The sequence below is a fragment of the Helianthus annuus genome, chromosome 7 (genome assembly GCF_002127325.2).
Source record: "Helianthus annuus cultivar XRQ/B chromosome 7, HanXRQr2.0-SUNRISE, whole genome shotgun sequence".
NCBI lineage: Eukaryota > Viridiplantae > Streptophyta > Magnoliopsida > Asterales > Asteraceae > Helianthus > Helianthus annuus.
Window position 1 is genome coordinate 114,498,309 of NC_035439.2, and position 13,526 is coordinate 114,511,834.

At 36.5% G+C, this 13,526-nt stretch overlaps 1 long non-coding RNA gene across 1 annotated transcript; it reads left to right on the forward strand.

Moving 5' to 3' along the window:
• The first annotated feature begins 8,463 nt into the window (after nt 1-8,463).
• Nucleotides 8,464-8,783, forward strand: LOC110866657. Its single transcript, XR_002551417.2, has 2 exons — nt 8,464-8,603; nt 8,703-8,783. It is a non-coding gene; the product is annotated as an uncharacterized LOC110866657 (long non-coding RNA).
• The last annotated feature ends 4,743 nt before the right edge of the window (nt 8,784-13,526 follow it).

Genomic DNA, 13,526 nt, shown 5'->3' on the forward strand with positions numbered 1-13,526 from the left:
ATGTCATTGTCATTCTTTCCACTTTTGGAAACCCTCTGACCGACCAGCTCGTGCTCCCCTTCTTTTCTCAGATTTCTTCCGATTACGGTAAGTTTTCACCCTAAATCTTGTACTTCCTTGATCTACACACACTCCTACACCTTTCTATCTTTCAAATCTTAACTTTTAACCGTGAAATCATCGAGATTCAAGCATTCTAGGATGATGTCATCATGGTGTTCTTGAAGAACTTCATGTTTTGGCCTCAATCCACCAAGAATAGCTTGGATCTAACCGATTTCCACATAAACAAACACAGATATACCACAGATCTGAACATATTCTCGGTGGAAAAGAGTGAAAGATGGATTTTCCAACTTTCTTTCAGCTCTTTTACACTCAATGCCTTCAAACCGGTAGAAACGGAGCTTGAACCCCCTCACTAATCACTCTAGTAATTGTGCGGTTTGAGATTCGAGATTCTATCCACGAGGTTCACCGACTTCGGGTTAAACATCAAACTACCGTTCCGAACAGTTCACCGGCCGGACTTGGGTGATTCCTTTCCGAGCAGGGGAAACAAGTAAGAACGAAGGTTCCATAGTTCAGCTCGATGTCGAAATACCTCAATATAACGTCAAGCAATCAGAACAGCCAAAGTGTTAGACGAGCAGGCCGACCAGGTCAGGATGCTGACCGATCGGACAGGCTGTTCGAACGGACAGCCCAACTGATCGGACATGTCAGCCGATCGATCAGGCCAGCCGATCGGCTAGCACATGGTCCCACACTTTAACAATTTCATGAAGTCTAGTATGGAATGAAGTGTTGTTCGATCGAACTACGGTTCGATTTGAATTACTCTTCGTATCATGAGATACTATGCTTCAACACTTAATCGATTTTCAATTCGTTCGACGTATTGGAAGTGCCACCCGATCGAACATGTCGTCCGATCAGGTGACATCCTGTTGAGGACTTATTACTGAAGTACCTAACCGATCGGTTAAGCCGGCCGATTGAACGACCCGTTCGATCGGTCGACCTGAAAGGTAAGGACACTTCAATGTTCTCAAATACTACAACGAAAACTTCAAAAGGACAAGCCATCATACACAAACACATCCTACTCAAAGGAAGAAACAATCCACTCGAACAGCCCAACCGATCGAGCCTATCGGCCGACCGAACAGGTTGTCCGAACGGACTGTCCAACCGAACGAACAACCCGTCCGATCGAACCTACCGTCCGATCGACCAGGCTGTTCGACCCATCAACACTTGTACTCGTTTTTACGCGTTGCTTATCGTTATGCTATCGAACTATTTAGGCTAACCCTACTCTCAAGTGCTCCCTTCAATCCATCAATCACTGTGAGTATACTCGATCCCTTTTTGCTTTTAGCACTTTTGGGTGTTACATACGTTACTTATTTCAAATCACGTCGAACACACTACTCAATTGTTTGAACGCTAACCGTACTGCATGTATTACGTGACTAAATGAATGCTTGTTGTTATGTTTACACGTGGAATGCTGTCTACCTGCCTTAACGACGATAGTACTATAGTTTGGACTCAGCACCCGTTCTCACGGGGGTTGTTAAGGACCATTACTTGCATGGATTACGGTGGTAATCATGTATTGCAACTGCCTCGGGCAGTCAACCCGCAGTCATTGGTATCGATAGATCCATGTCGATAATTAATATGCTTCGTTTTCCTCTGTGTACGTGCTGGTTATGCGTAAACTATTTCGAACTCTATTATGCTACTATCAAACTTGTATGCTCACCTTTACAGTTATGTATTGACTTTATTTTAACGTATGTGACAGGCAATTAGGATGCTTATCTGCTAGGAAGGCGAGCTTAGAATAAGCGTCTAGAGCATAGTTGTCTGTAGATCTTGCAGATCGAGTCTCTAGAAGCATTTGAACAATTTTTATATATTTACATTTAAAATCTGAGTTGTCGGAACAGAATATTTGACTTGATGTTATCTATAATAATTTGTTTGCTATTTATGGTACGGTATGGGACGTATTATATAAATTGGATAGTAATGATAATTGTTATGGAAACTTCTGGACAATCTGTTTCGCTCAGTGCCATGCCCCGCTGATTCCGCCATCGGTTGGGGTGTGACACTACGGTTCATGATCCGGTCCATAGGTACATTCTAAAGGTGTTGGCAACTACGATTGTGGCAAGAAGGTCGGGTGAGAACAAGGCTAACTGGTTAGATCTCTTTGCCTTTATGTGTATGGTTGAGAAGAGGAATTGGAATTTGGCGAGTTTCTTCGCATGGTCTTGTAATCGGCCTCGCAGAGGGGGAAACCAGGCGGCGATGGATCTTGGGCCGTACATTACTAGGTTGGAGACTAATTTAGGTGCTTTCACGAAATATAAGTTGGAGCAAATGAGAGAGAATGTTCCAACGACTTACTGGAGTGTTGGGGATCTACAGTTAGCGGGTATTCTGTCATATTCGGACCCGTCGGAATGGGAGTTCAGACAGGGTGCACAGGTTCAGCCGCCAGCAGGTACTGAGGCGGCTAATATCTTACGGGGTGGTTTTCCGCCACGTCAGCAGAGACTCGGCAGAGGCATGAGATTCCAGCTCCGCAGCACCCACTTCGCCAGGTCCGTCAGCCACGACCCGAACCATTCACTCATGAAGCTGCTTATGACCTGAACCATGAGCGTTTCGATCAGTTAGAGGAAAGAATGAGAGTTGATTATCAGTGGATGATGTAGAGCCATCACCGCCAGGATGACATGCTTAGGTACATGATGTCAGGTATGCATCTAGATGTGCCTCCACCTTTTTCTGGATTACTTCCACCACCAGTTTATGGCGGTGAGCAGCAGGCTCCGTACGTCTATAGACAGTATCCGGGGTATGATCAGTGGGCTGGACAGAGTGGTTATGGTTATGGTGGCCAGTATGCATGGCAACATGCAGGAGGTTCAAGTGTGCAGCACATGGATGAGGAGGAAGACGACGAGTGATGGAGATGGACTGAAGCAGCATATATCCTTTTATGATTATTTTATTTTATGCTGCTTTAGTAATTCGATTGGGTTGTATTAGTAAGACAATATGTTTTTATTTTTCTTTTGAACTTCGGATGTTGGTACTATGGATGTTTGGTAGTAGTTTGTTTGGTATTGTATGTTTGATTTAGGTTGATGATTGGAGCCGCTTTCCATTCGTGTGAGAGAGTTTTGGTATTTTTTGCTGAGCACGTTCGGTATTGGAAGGCACTTATGGAATAGAATGGCACGTTGACAGTCTCATATTTTGCAAGCTAAGTCTTTTTCATTGTAGAGTTTTGTATTTCTTTTTATTTTCTTTTGTTTTTCTTTCGTAGGTAGTTCTAGTTTTGTTTGTTTGAGTCTTGTTCTACTCTTGCATTAGGGACAATGCAAATCTCGAGTGTGGGGATGGGACATTATAGTCGTAGTGTAGTTTTGAACCTTTTTAGTTTAAAAACAAAAGAAAATGTCTTTCGAATAAAGAAGTTTGCAAATTAAGACGGAAAATGATAGAATAGATGGGTTTTTATTCGGGTTATATTAATAATAATAATAATAATAATAATAATAATAATAATAATAATAATAATAATAATAAGAGATAAAAATAGTCGTGCTAATGTCTAGTTTGGGATATGTGAATAGGCTCGGTCCGGTTCTAGGTTCCTTTGATCTAATATACCTTAATTGTCAGTTTGCTAGTGGGTGCTCACCTGGGAAAAATGGGAAATTGAAACTGCTGATAATAGTATAAGGAACACCGTTATAAATTAAAATCGTTAGAATTTTTAGTCATGAAAAAAAATAGAAAAGAAGAAAAATTTAAGCTAGAAACTAAATGAAAGTAGCACAGGCCTATATAGTCTTGGTTGGGGATAGCTACTCTACAACCGAAGTGCCTCTAGTATGTGTGAAATCGAAATTGCAAAGAAAAAATTACCGACGCCTATGTAATCCGAGTTGGGGATAGCGACTTTACAGCCGGAATACCTCTAGGTTTGGTAAAGCAGCATCTAGGCTCAAAAAAAAGAAAAAAAAAGAGAAGAGAAAAAAAAGAAAAATGAAAAAATATATTCGATTTTAAATTCTCTTGATTTTGATGTAAAACGGTTAGGAATTGGTCCAGTGATCATACCTTTTATTCCATAAGCTTGAGGCGGGATTAGATGGACTGTGGTTTCTAGTGTGAGACCCTAGGTAGACTGCCCGCATTTTAACTAAATTTGCATGATAAGGGCTTAGAACTAGGTTCGGGTTTAAAGGGAAAAATATATTTGCAATCGTGGCTAACATAAGTGTCGAATTTAATAAATATAAATAGTTTTTAACCCGTTTATTTGCTTATCTCTAATTCCGTTTGCACATATCTTTTTCGAGGACGAAAAAATGCTAAATGTGGGGATGTTTGATGTACTACAAAGTACATATGTTTATAGTGTATATTTTGGTCAGTTTTTGGTTATTTTGAGTCTAGTTTAGGTTAAAATTTCGATATTGCTGACGTTAAGCTATGATTTCAGGTCCCGTTGCTTAAAGTGATGAAAAACGAGTCAAAATGAGCAGTTTGGAGGAAAAACGGGATTCGTATGCGAGTCGGAAAGCTGGAAGAACAAGAAAATAATAAAATTTCAGATAGGGGGCGCCGTCGTACGCCTAGCCCTAAGGGGGTACCCTACGCGTAGCGTCTAGCCCCCATATTCGCAGAAAACTTGTTTTTCAGCTAGGTTTTGATGAGATGTTCGGGTATATATATGAAACGAAATTTCCGTCAAGAGGGTTACGAATTTGAGGAGTCTGAAAGCTTATTTTGGAGATTGAAGTGTTGCGTTTGAAGAGCTTTGATCAAGGGAATCACTGGTTCGAGTTTGGTTTGAAGATTGAAGACTTGCACGGGTTCTTTAGTTCCTTTTTTGTTTGATTTCTCTCTTTCGAAACTTGTAACCATGAATTCTTGTTTGAACAACTTTCTTTTGCTTTCATTGATTAACATGCTTGGCTAAACGTTTAAACCGCCTAGACTACGATGAATGGATTTGAATAAAGTTTGAACCTTTTTAGTTAATTGCATGTGTTTATGGATTAATTGTGTTTTGTAATAAGTTTGGTTCATTAATTTGGTGTGTATGTGTACTTTAATTTAGTTAATTATTATCAATTGTTTCGTGTGAATCTAGGTGGTTGTCTGCTACGGAATAGGTTCATGCTAGATCTTTGATCTTGTGTCTTTGACCTTTAGGGTGAATTGGCCAATAAACCTTAAAAGTGATAATTAATAATTTGCTAGATTTCAGTATTCTACTAGTCCTAATAGCTGGAAGGTGTAGGGCTATTGGTAGGTCTTACCTGGCGAATTGCTTTAGACAGTCTTTGGAAAAAGTCGTGCCTTAGTTGCCCCGTCGGTTTATTAGTCTATCAAGTCAAGTTAAGAAACTCAAACTACCCTAGATCTATAATTGGAAAAGAGTAGGTCAATATTAGGGTACTTACACAATAATTAGATAATTGGAAGGAAGTCTAATAACCGGTAGGATTAACGGCCTAGGTAGTGCCATAAGTTTCACCTCGAGAAGGGTTGAGGGGCTTAGTTGGTGTCTTAATAGGTTTAGTGTCACAAGATCCCGGTTCCATAAAACATACGTTTAACTTAATTGGTAAATTCTTAAAATCAATCTAGGATTCTAGTCTAGGTGGTCTTCATCATCATCTAAGAAAAGTCTTCATATTAGTTCGTATTAGCATAGTTCTAGTTAATAATTAGTTTAATAGATTTCCTTAGATTTTCAGTAACCCCCCCCCCCCAAAACAATTAAACAGTTTGAGTCGTGTCTATCAGAGTCTATCAGAGTTTAGTTAGCGTGATTAGTAGAGTCTCGTGGTTCGATATCCATACTTCCTTAGGTCATACTACAGTGATCGGTACACTTGCCGATTGTGTGGTTTAGGTCGAGTCTAGATTTAAAGCTTTTTAGTGTCTAGCTTAGAGAGTCTACAGTAGTTAATTTTAGTAGTCTGTTTAGCACACATCAAACATGAATACTCAACATACAGATTACACTATCACAAGTTCATAAGCGACCCTTACAAAAAAACACACTTTCATAACCAAATCTTTACATGGTAACAAGAATTATCCTACCCCAACAGGCTATTGCGCGGTTAGCTACTCATAGTAACAAACAAAGAAACTGAGTTCGATGAATACATGATAAAAATTAACAGGAATTGATAATACACAAGGTGCTAACTCAGTAAGGGACAATCTCTTGCCCTCTTGTACGTTCTTCTTCCTTGAATCTTCTCCCGAATCTCCGATCTTGAATCCTTGAACTTCAACAACCCCTTTTTCGTGTTTCTTCTCTTGTTTCGTCCAACCTCTCTTAGGGTTCTTGTGAATCTCTTTCTTTATATACAGTCCATCTACCTTTGGGTTATTTATGACCCGTATACCCGAACCTGGGTCACAACTCGTACACAAGGGAAAGTTTTTCCTTGTTGATCTAGGGTTTCCAATAGTATTTCGGTGTCTTAACTTGGGGCCCACGATTCGTAACTCTTTTCAATGCACACGGCCTGTAAACACAAACTTGGGCCCGCATTCAGCACATCTTCAATAAACTTCAGTTCTCTGGCCCGGAAATCCTCCAATTTACTTAGGAATCTGTAAAATACTCATAAACAAGCATCTGAACGATTCCAAATAGAATGCACAACAAACAACTATCAAAATGCGGGTTTTTACACTAGAATAATATGTTGTCTTTCAGACACGTTAGGCACCATGTAGGATTCAAATCCCCAATCTTTTAATTGTAAAGTATACTACTTACCTTCTGGATGTTATCAGTCCCTTAAGGACGTATGTAAACATAAACATATTTTGATGAATATAAATTATAATACGATCCATCCTTTTTTATTAACTTATTCTACTTGCAAACACTAACATGTAAATTTAAGATAGTATCAATAGCTCACTAGTTAGCTGTATACCCGTCCATAGGCCAGTTATTTTTCATTTTCATAATGATAAATAACTTTTCTTTCCATTTTATTAAAAAAAACATTTCAAACTAATATTAATATTATTTGCTATAGTCACGTATCAATCAAGATCAGGTAATCGCCAATGGATCAAACACCTAATTTAACAATAACACACACAAAATTTGTTGGATTTATTATGAAAATGGAAAATATCTATAGTATCTATAATAAGAGAGGATGAGCTGATGTAAAACTGTCTACGTGTCAACCATTCAGCTATGCCACATAGTCCAAGGTGATGTCATAAATCCGATTTTTATTAAGATAAATACTGATTTTTTTAGGAGGGAATTTCAAAATCAAATTCAAAATTTAAATGGTATTTTTAATCTTATTCTCTCTCAATCAAATATAGTCTAGCTCATTTTCAAAATTCAAAACATAGTCATCTTCACACACCTCTCTCCCTCTTCAACTCAGAAGAACATCTTCGATCCGGTTGTTCAGAAATACGATGCTGCTTCATTCACCATCACTACTAGACAAAATCTGCTGCTGCTTGAAACCGTACACCGGTGGGGTTTCAATCCACTCATCTCTTTCCTCTGCCCCTACAAACCCCTACACATCACACTTATCATGGCTTCCGATGCATTAATCACACCCTATTAAACCCAAACTCATAATGGATTACCAGAAGATAAACAAAAGCCCCCCACAGGTTTGTATAATCCCAACTTCTCTCCCTTTTCCTTTTATTGTCTCTTTTTCTTCTTCTTCTTCCGTGATTCACAATCCATTAAATCTTTATGCATTCGTAATTGATTTATGTTACGCATCTACACAGCATCCAGATCCGCGATTGTTGTTGATTTCATAAAGATTGATTGATATTTCTATTGATTTCGACGGCTGAGGGTTTGAAGACAAGCGATTGGTGAACGGATCCGATGAAATGTTGCATTGTTTGGTGTGGAGTGTGAATTTGTGGAGGATTAAACGATGAATTTGAAGTACTCAACTTTTGGATGCCTCATAGGAGGTACTTTATATTCTATCATCTTTTGTTTTGAATATGAAGATCGAATTTGGGTACTTACGGTTTTATACATCTTCGTGTCTGCAGTGCCACATCCTCTTTTAATCCACTGTTTTTTTTATTCTTAATCTTAGGTCTAAATTTTTACTGCCCAATTTTATTCTTAATAATTAGGGTTTGATTCTAACTGCCAATGGTGTTTTGTGGTGGTGATTTCGCTTTCAGGTATGATGATATAAGTTGACCTATGTAATGAGTTAATGAATTTATTGATTTAGTGGCGATTTGTTAAATATGTTTTTGTTGCTTTGATTTAGCTTTTTTTTTAATGAAGGTTAAGATTGTAAACATTTTATATGTAGAAAGGCTATTTGTTGATTTTTCTTTCTTGAAATGTAAAGATATATTTAAAGTTGGATGTTTTATCTTTCTACGATGTGATTTTAAGGTCAGCTGACCACTCTGTTTGCATGTTTGACCGCCGGAACTTAACTTCTGATGGAGTTGGTTCTCCTGTTCACAAATTTGAAGAACACAAAGCTCCTGTTCTATGCGTCCAGGTATTACCTTTTATTTGTATTCATTATTTATTTATATTTTTTTGTTGTAAACCTCCATGCTTTATTTTGAAATTATATATATATATATATATGTTACAGTGGTGTCCGGACAAGTCTTCCGTCTTTGGGAGCTCAGCAGAGGATGGCTATGTAAATATCTGGGATTATGAACAGGATGGTTGTTAGAAGATAGTCTAATAGTTTGATACTGTGGATAAATGAATGAATTTAGACATACGGTTACATTTTCAATTTGACTGCAGTGATTTACGGTTAAATGTTTAAGAGATTGTCAAGTTTTATTCGCTTTGTTTTGCTTTGCTTTGATGAAGTGCACGAAAGAAGGAGCTAAAGAACAAGCATAGGGAGGAAGAGAGTTGTCGTAAGGAAGAGGAGAAGGTATAATGATAGATTGTTGTTTTGATTATATTTTGATTCGTAAGACATTGTGAAGTTTTCATTTACATTTACATTTTCAATCTGGATTGTTGTTTTGAGTGATTTTGAGTTAAGGATTGTGTGAATAATGAATGTTAGGAGTTTGTTAAAGTTGTCATTACGTTTAGAATTGTGGAAATAGGGATTTATGGAGTTTGAATTGACTGTTAGAAGATAGTCTGATAGTTTGATATTGTGGATAAATGAATGAATTTAGACTTACAGTTACATTTTCAATTTAACTGCAATGATTTACGGTTACATGTTTAAGAGATTGTCAAGTTTTATTCGTTTTGTTTTGATGAAGTGCTCGAAAGAAGGAGCTGAAGAACAAGCCGAAGGAGGAAGAGAGGCATCGTAAGGAAGAGGAGAAGGTATTGTAACACCCCGTGTTTTCGAAGGTCAAGTCAAGATTGACTTTTTTCGACAGTAGTTAATTTTATGTTTATGTTTACGTTAGTTGTATTAACTGGAGTAATTAATTACAATCGTATTAATCGAAGTTTATTTATCAATACGAACCGATTGGCGACATTGAATAGCAGGAAGTACCAATGCGATAAAGCTAAATAATCAGTAATCGCACTAACCTAATCATCATCGAACTCGAGACTCGAATTACGCAAATTTTGGTGTTAATATACGTGTGTGTGTGCCTTATTTGTTACTTGTGTGTGTTTACTTTATGTTATGTGTGGATCAATCGAATCGAAACTCGAAACTTGATGTAGGGTAAAATATACATATTTGTCCCGTGTAAATTGTATATTTTTTGTATAGTTTTTATTTGTTTTTATTTAGTTTTAGTATTATATTACATTATTTTGTGTTTGGCTAGGTTCTGGTGCAAATGGAGCAAAAACGAGTAATATGGAAATGACCAGCCAGTTGGGCAGAGTGAGATACCAGTGACCAAACTAAAATTGCCGTTATTTTCCGTGAGTAGTCCGAGCCCCCTATCTCTATATCATAAAAGTTGTGGCCAATTAATATATTTTTGGAGGGGTGCAACTACATCGATCAGGAGGCATTATATATGTATTATTTTCTTTAGTGATATTCTTGGAGTTGCACATCTATACTATATAATAAAAGAAACCAATAAAATGACACTTGTCATGATTCTAGACCATCTAATATTATTTAATTATAGATAATTATTATTTAATTTAAATTATTAAATTTAATATATGTTTCAAACATTTAAGTAATTACAGATAGGGGATCGCTAAAATGAAAACCACCTCTAGTTGTAAAAACCATGAGAACCACTTTATGGCCCTTAGATCAACTAGATGGATGGATGTGATTAAAAGTAGTTAATATTAATATTAAAAGCTTTTTGTCTTATTATGTTTTTAATATTATAATCCAAAAGGGTATTTAAGTAAAATAACTCTATTTTGTCTTTTTATATATATTAATTTTAAATTACTTTTTTTGTCCTATTCATTAATTACTTTTTATTACTATTATTTTTTAAACATAATTTCTTTATTAAAAACATTTTTAAATTCAGATTTTTTTTAAAAGATTTTTATACTTTTTACAATTTAAGTTTTACGTTAAACTTTTTACGGTTTTTTGACGCGCCGTTTTTAACGCCGTTTTTTAACGCGCCGTTTTTTAACGCGCCGTTTTTCAAGCGTAACACGGCGTTTTAACGATGTTTTTTAACGCCGTTTTTTAACGCGCCGTTTTTAACGCCGATTTTTACGCGCCGTTTTTCACGCGCCGTTTTTACGCGCCGTTTTTTTAAGGCGTCGTTTTTCTCAATCGGCGTTTTTTTAACACGCCGTTTCTAACGCGCCGTTTTTAACGCGCCGTTTTTTAACGCCATTTTTTAACGCGCCGTTTTTTAACGCCGTTTTTTAACGCCGTTTTCTAACGCGCCTTTTTTTAACCCCGTTTTTTAACGCGCCGTTTTTAACGCGCCATTTTTTAACGCGCCGTTCTCAATCGGCGTTTTTTTGAAACGCATCGATTTTTTAACGCGCCGTTTTTTAACGCCGTTTTTTAATGCGCCGTTTTTTAACGCCGTTTTTTACGCGCTGTTTTTTACGCGCCGTTTTTCACGCGCCGTTTTTCACGCGCCGTTTTTTTCGCGCCGTTTTAACGCGCCGTTTTTTAAAGGCATCGTTTTTTCTCAATCGTCGTTCTTCTAACGCGCCGTTTTTTAACGCCGTTTTTACGCGCCGTTTTTTTAAGTCGTCGTTTTTCTCAATCGGCGTTTTTTTTAACGCGCGGTTTTTTACACGTTTTTTACGCGCCGTTTTTCTGAAGCTTTTTAACGCGCCGTTTTTCCATGTTTTTAACGCGCCAAACTTTTTACACGCCGTTTTAACGCGCCGTTTTCCGAAGTTTTTTAAAGCGCCGTTTTTTTGAAGTTTTTTAACGCGCCGTTTTTTTACGCGTTTTTTCAAGCGTTGTTTTTTTAAGAACGCGCCGTTTCTCCACGTTTTTTAATGCGTCGTTTTTTTACACGCCGTTTTAAACGCGCCGTTTTTTTCACTTTTTTTAACGCGCCTCTTTTTGTACACTTTTTACGTTTTGCGTTAAAAATTTAAACTTTTGTTGGTTCCTAAAATCACTTACGTTTTACGTAAAACTTTTTACGTTTTACGTTTGACGTAAAATTTTTTACGTTTTACGTAAAAGTTTTTACATTTTACGTTAAAACTTTAAACTTTTTACATTTTACGTTAAAACTTTAAACTTTTTACGTTTTACGTAAAAGTTTTTACGTTTTACGTTAAAATTTTCACGTTTTACGTTAAACTTTTTACGTTTTACGTTTTACGTAAAACTTTTTACGTTTTACGAAAAACTTACGAAAAAGTTTACGTAAAACTTACGAAAAAAATTTACGAAAAACTTACGAAAAAGTTTACGTAAAACTTACGAAAAACTTTTTACGTTTTACGTAAAACTTACGAAAAAAATTTACGTAACACTTTTTACGCTTCACGTTTTTACGTTTAATGAGCCATTTTTACGCCCCTTATTTACGCGCCGTTTTATCAACTGGTTTTTAAAGAACCATTTTTTACGCCCCGTTGTCGCGCGTCATTTTACGTTTTACATAGAAGTTTACATTTTTACGTTTTACGTTTAAAGTTTACGTTTTACGTTCTACAAGGTACATCAATTTTTTTTTACGTTTCACGTTAAAAAGTTTTTACATAAAAGTTTTCGTTTTATGTTTTACGTTAAAAAGGTTAGATTTTACGTTTTACTTTAAAAAGTTTACGGTTTACGTTTTACGTTTTATGTCAAAAGTGTATCTCGAAAATGGCAAAAGTGTATCTCGAAAAAAACGAACGCACCCAGAAAATGGCAAAAGTGTATCTCGAAAAAAACGGAGTTTGGCTCAAATTTTCCGATAATCAAAAAGGCTGCAAAGTGGGTTTGTAGGTTCAAAAACCTACCCTCCACCATCCAATACCCATTGTGGCACCAGTTCGATCACATATATTTACAACTTTGAATAAAGATAACAAAATTTAAAAGTATTTTTACGCTAACATTTTTTACGTTTTTACGTTTAACACGCCGGTTTTTTACGTTAACGTTTTTTACGTTTTTTTACGTTTTACTTTTTACGTTAACGTTTTTACATTAACGTTTTTTTCGTTTTAGTAAAAAAAATTTTTACGTTTTTATGTTTTACCTAAAACTTTTTACGTTAAAAAGTTTACGGTTGACGTAAAAAAGTTTACGGTTTAATTTTTTTTTACAAAATTTTTTTTACGCAAAAACGAACGCACCCAGAAATCGCAAACTCAATGAAGCGTCTCAGATATATTGTTATCATCATCGACGCCTAAAAATAAAAAAATAAAAACCCAACAAACAAAAATCAAAAGAACGAGTGGATTCTAGAAAAAAACGAAGTTTTGGCTCAGATTTTCCGATAATCAACGGCTGCAAAATGGGGTTGCAGGTTCAAAAACCTACCCTCCGCCGTCCTTGCCGCGCCATTGTCAGTTTTTTTTTACATCATCACTGCCGATTCAAAAAATGAGGCACCATATTCAACTGATTTAAACATTCAAAAGGGACAAGAAACATCATTCAAACATATTTCAAGCCTAGATTCAACATTCAAACGATTTGAACATTCAAAAGGGACAAGATCATCATTCAAACATATTCAAACGATTTGAACATTCAAAAGGAAAACAAGAACATCATTCAAACAAATTTCAAACCCAGATTCAACATCAAACCCATATTCAAACATCAAACCCCAGATTCAAACCTAGATTCAACATAAAACCAAGATTCAACATCAAACCAATATACAACCCCAGATTCAACATCAAAACCATATGCAGTGACGGAGGGTTGCAAAAATCAAACCCACAAAATTAAAGATCCAAACACACTAAACCCAGAAAAATCCCCAACATACTAAACCCAGTAAAATCAAGAACATAGTGCAAAAAAGTACCAGATAAAATCAACAACACAGTGGCAAAGGAA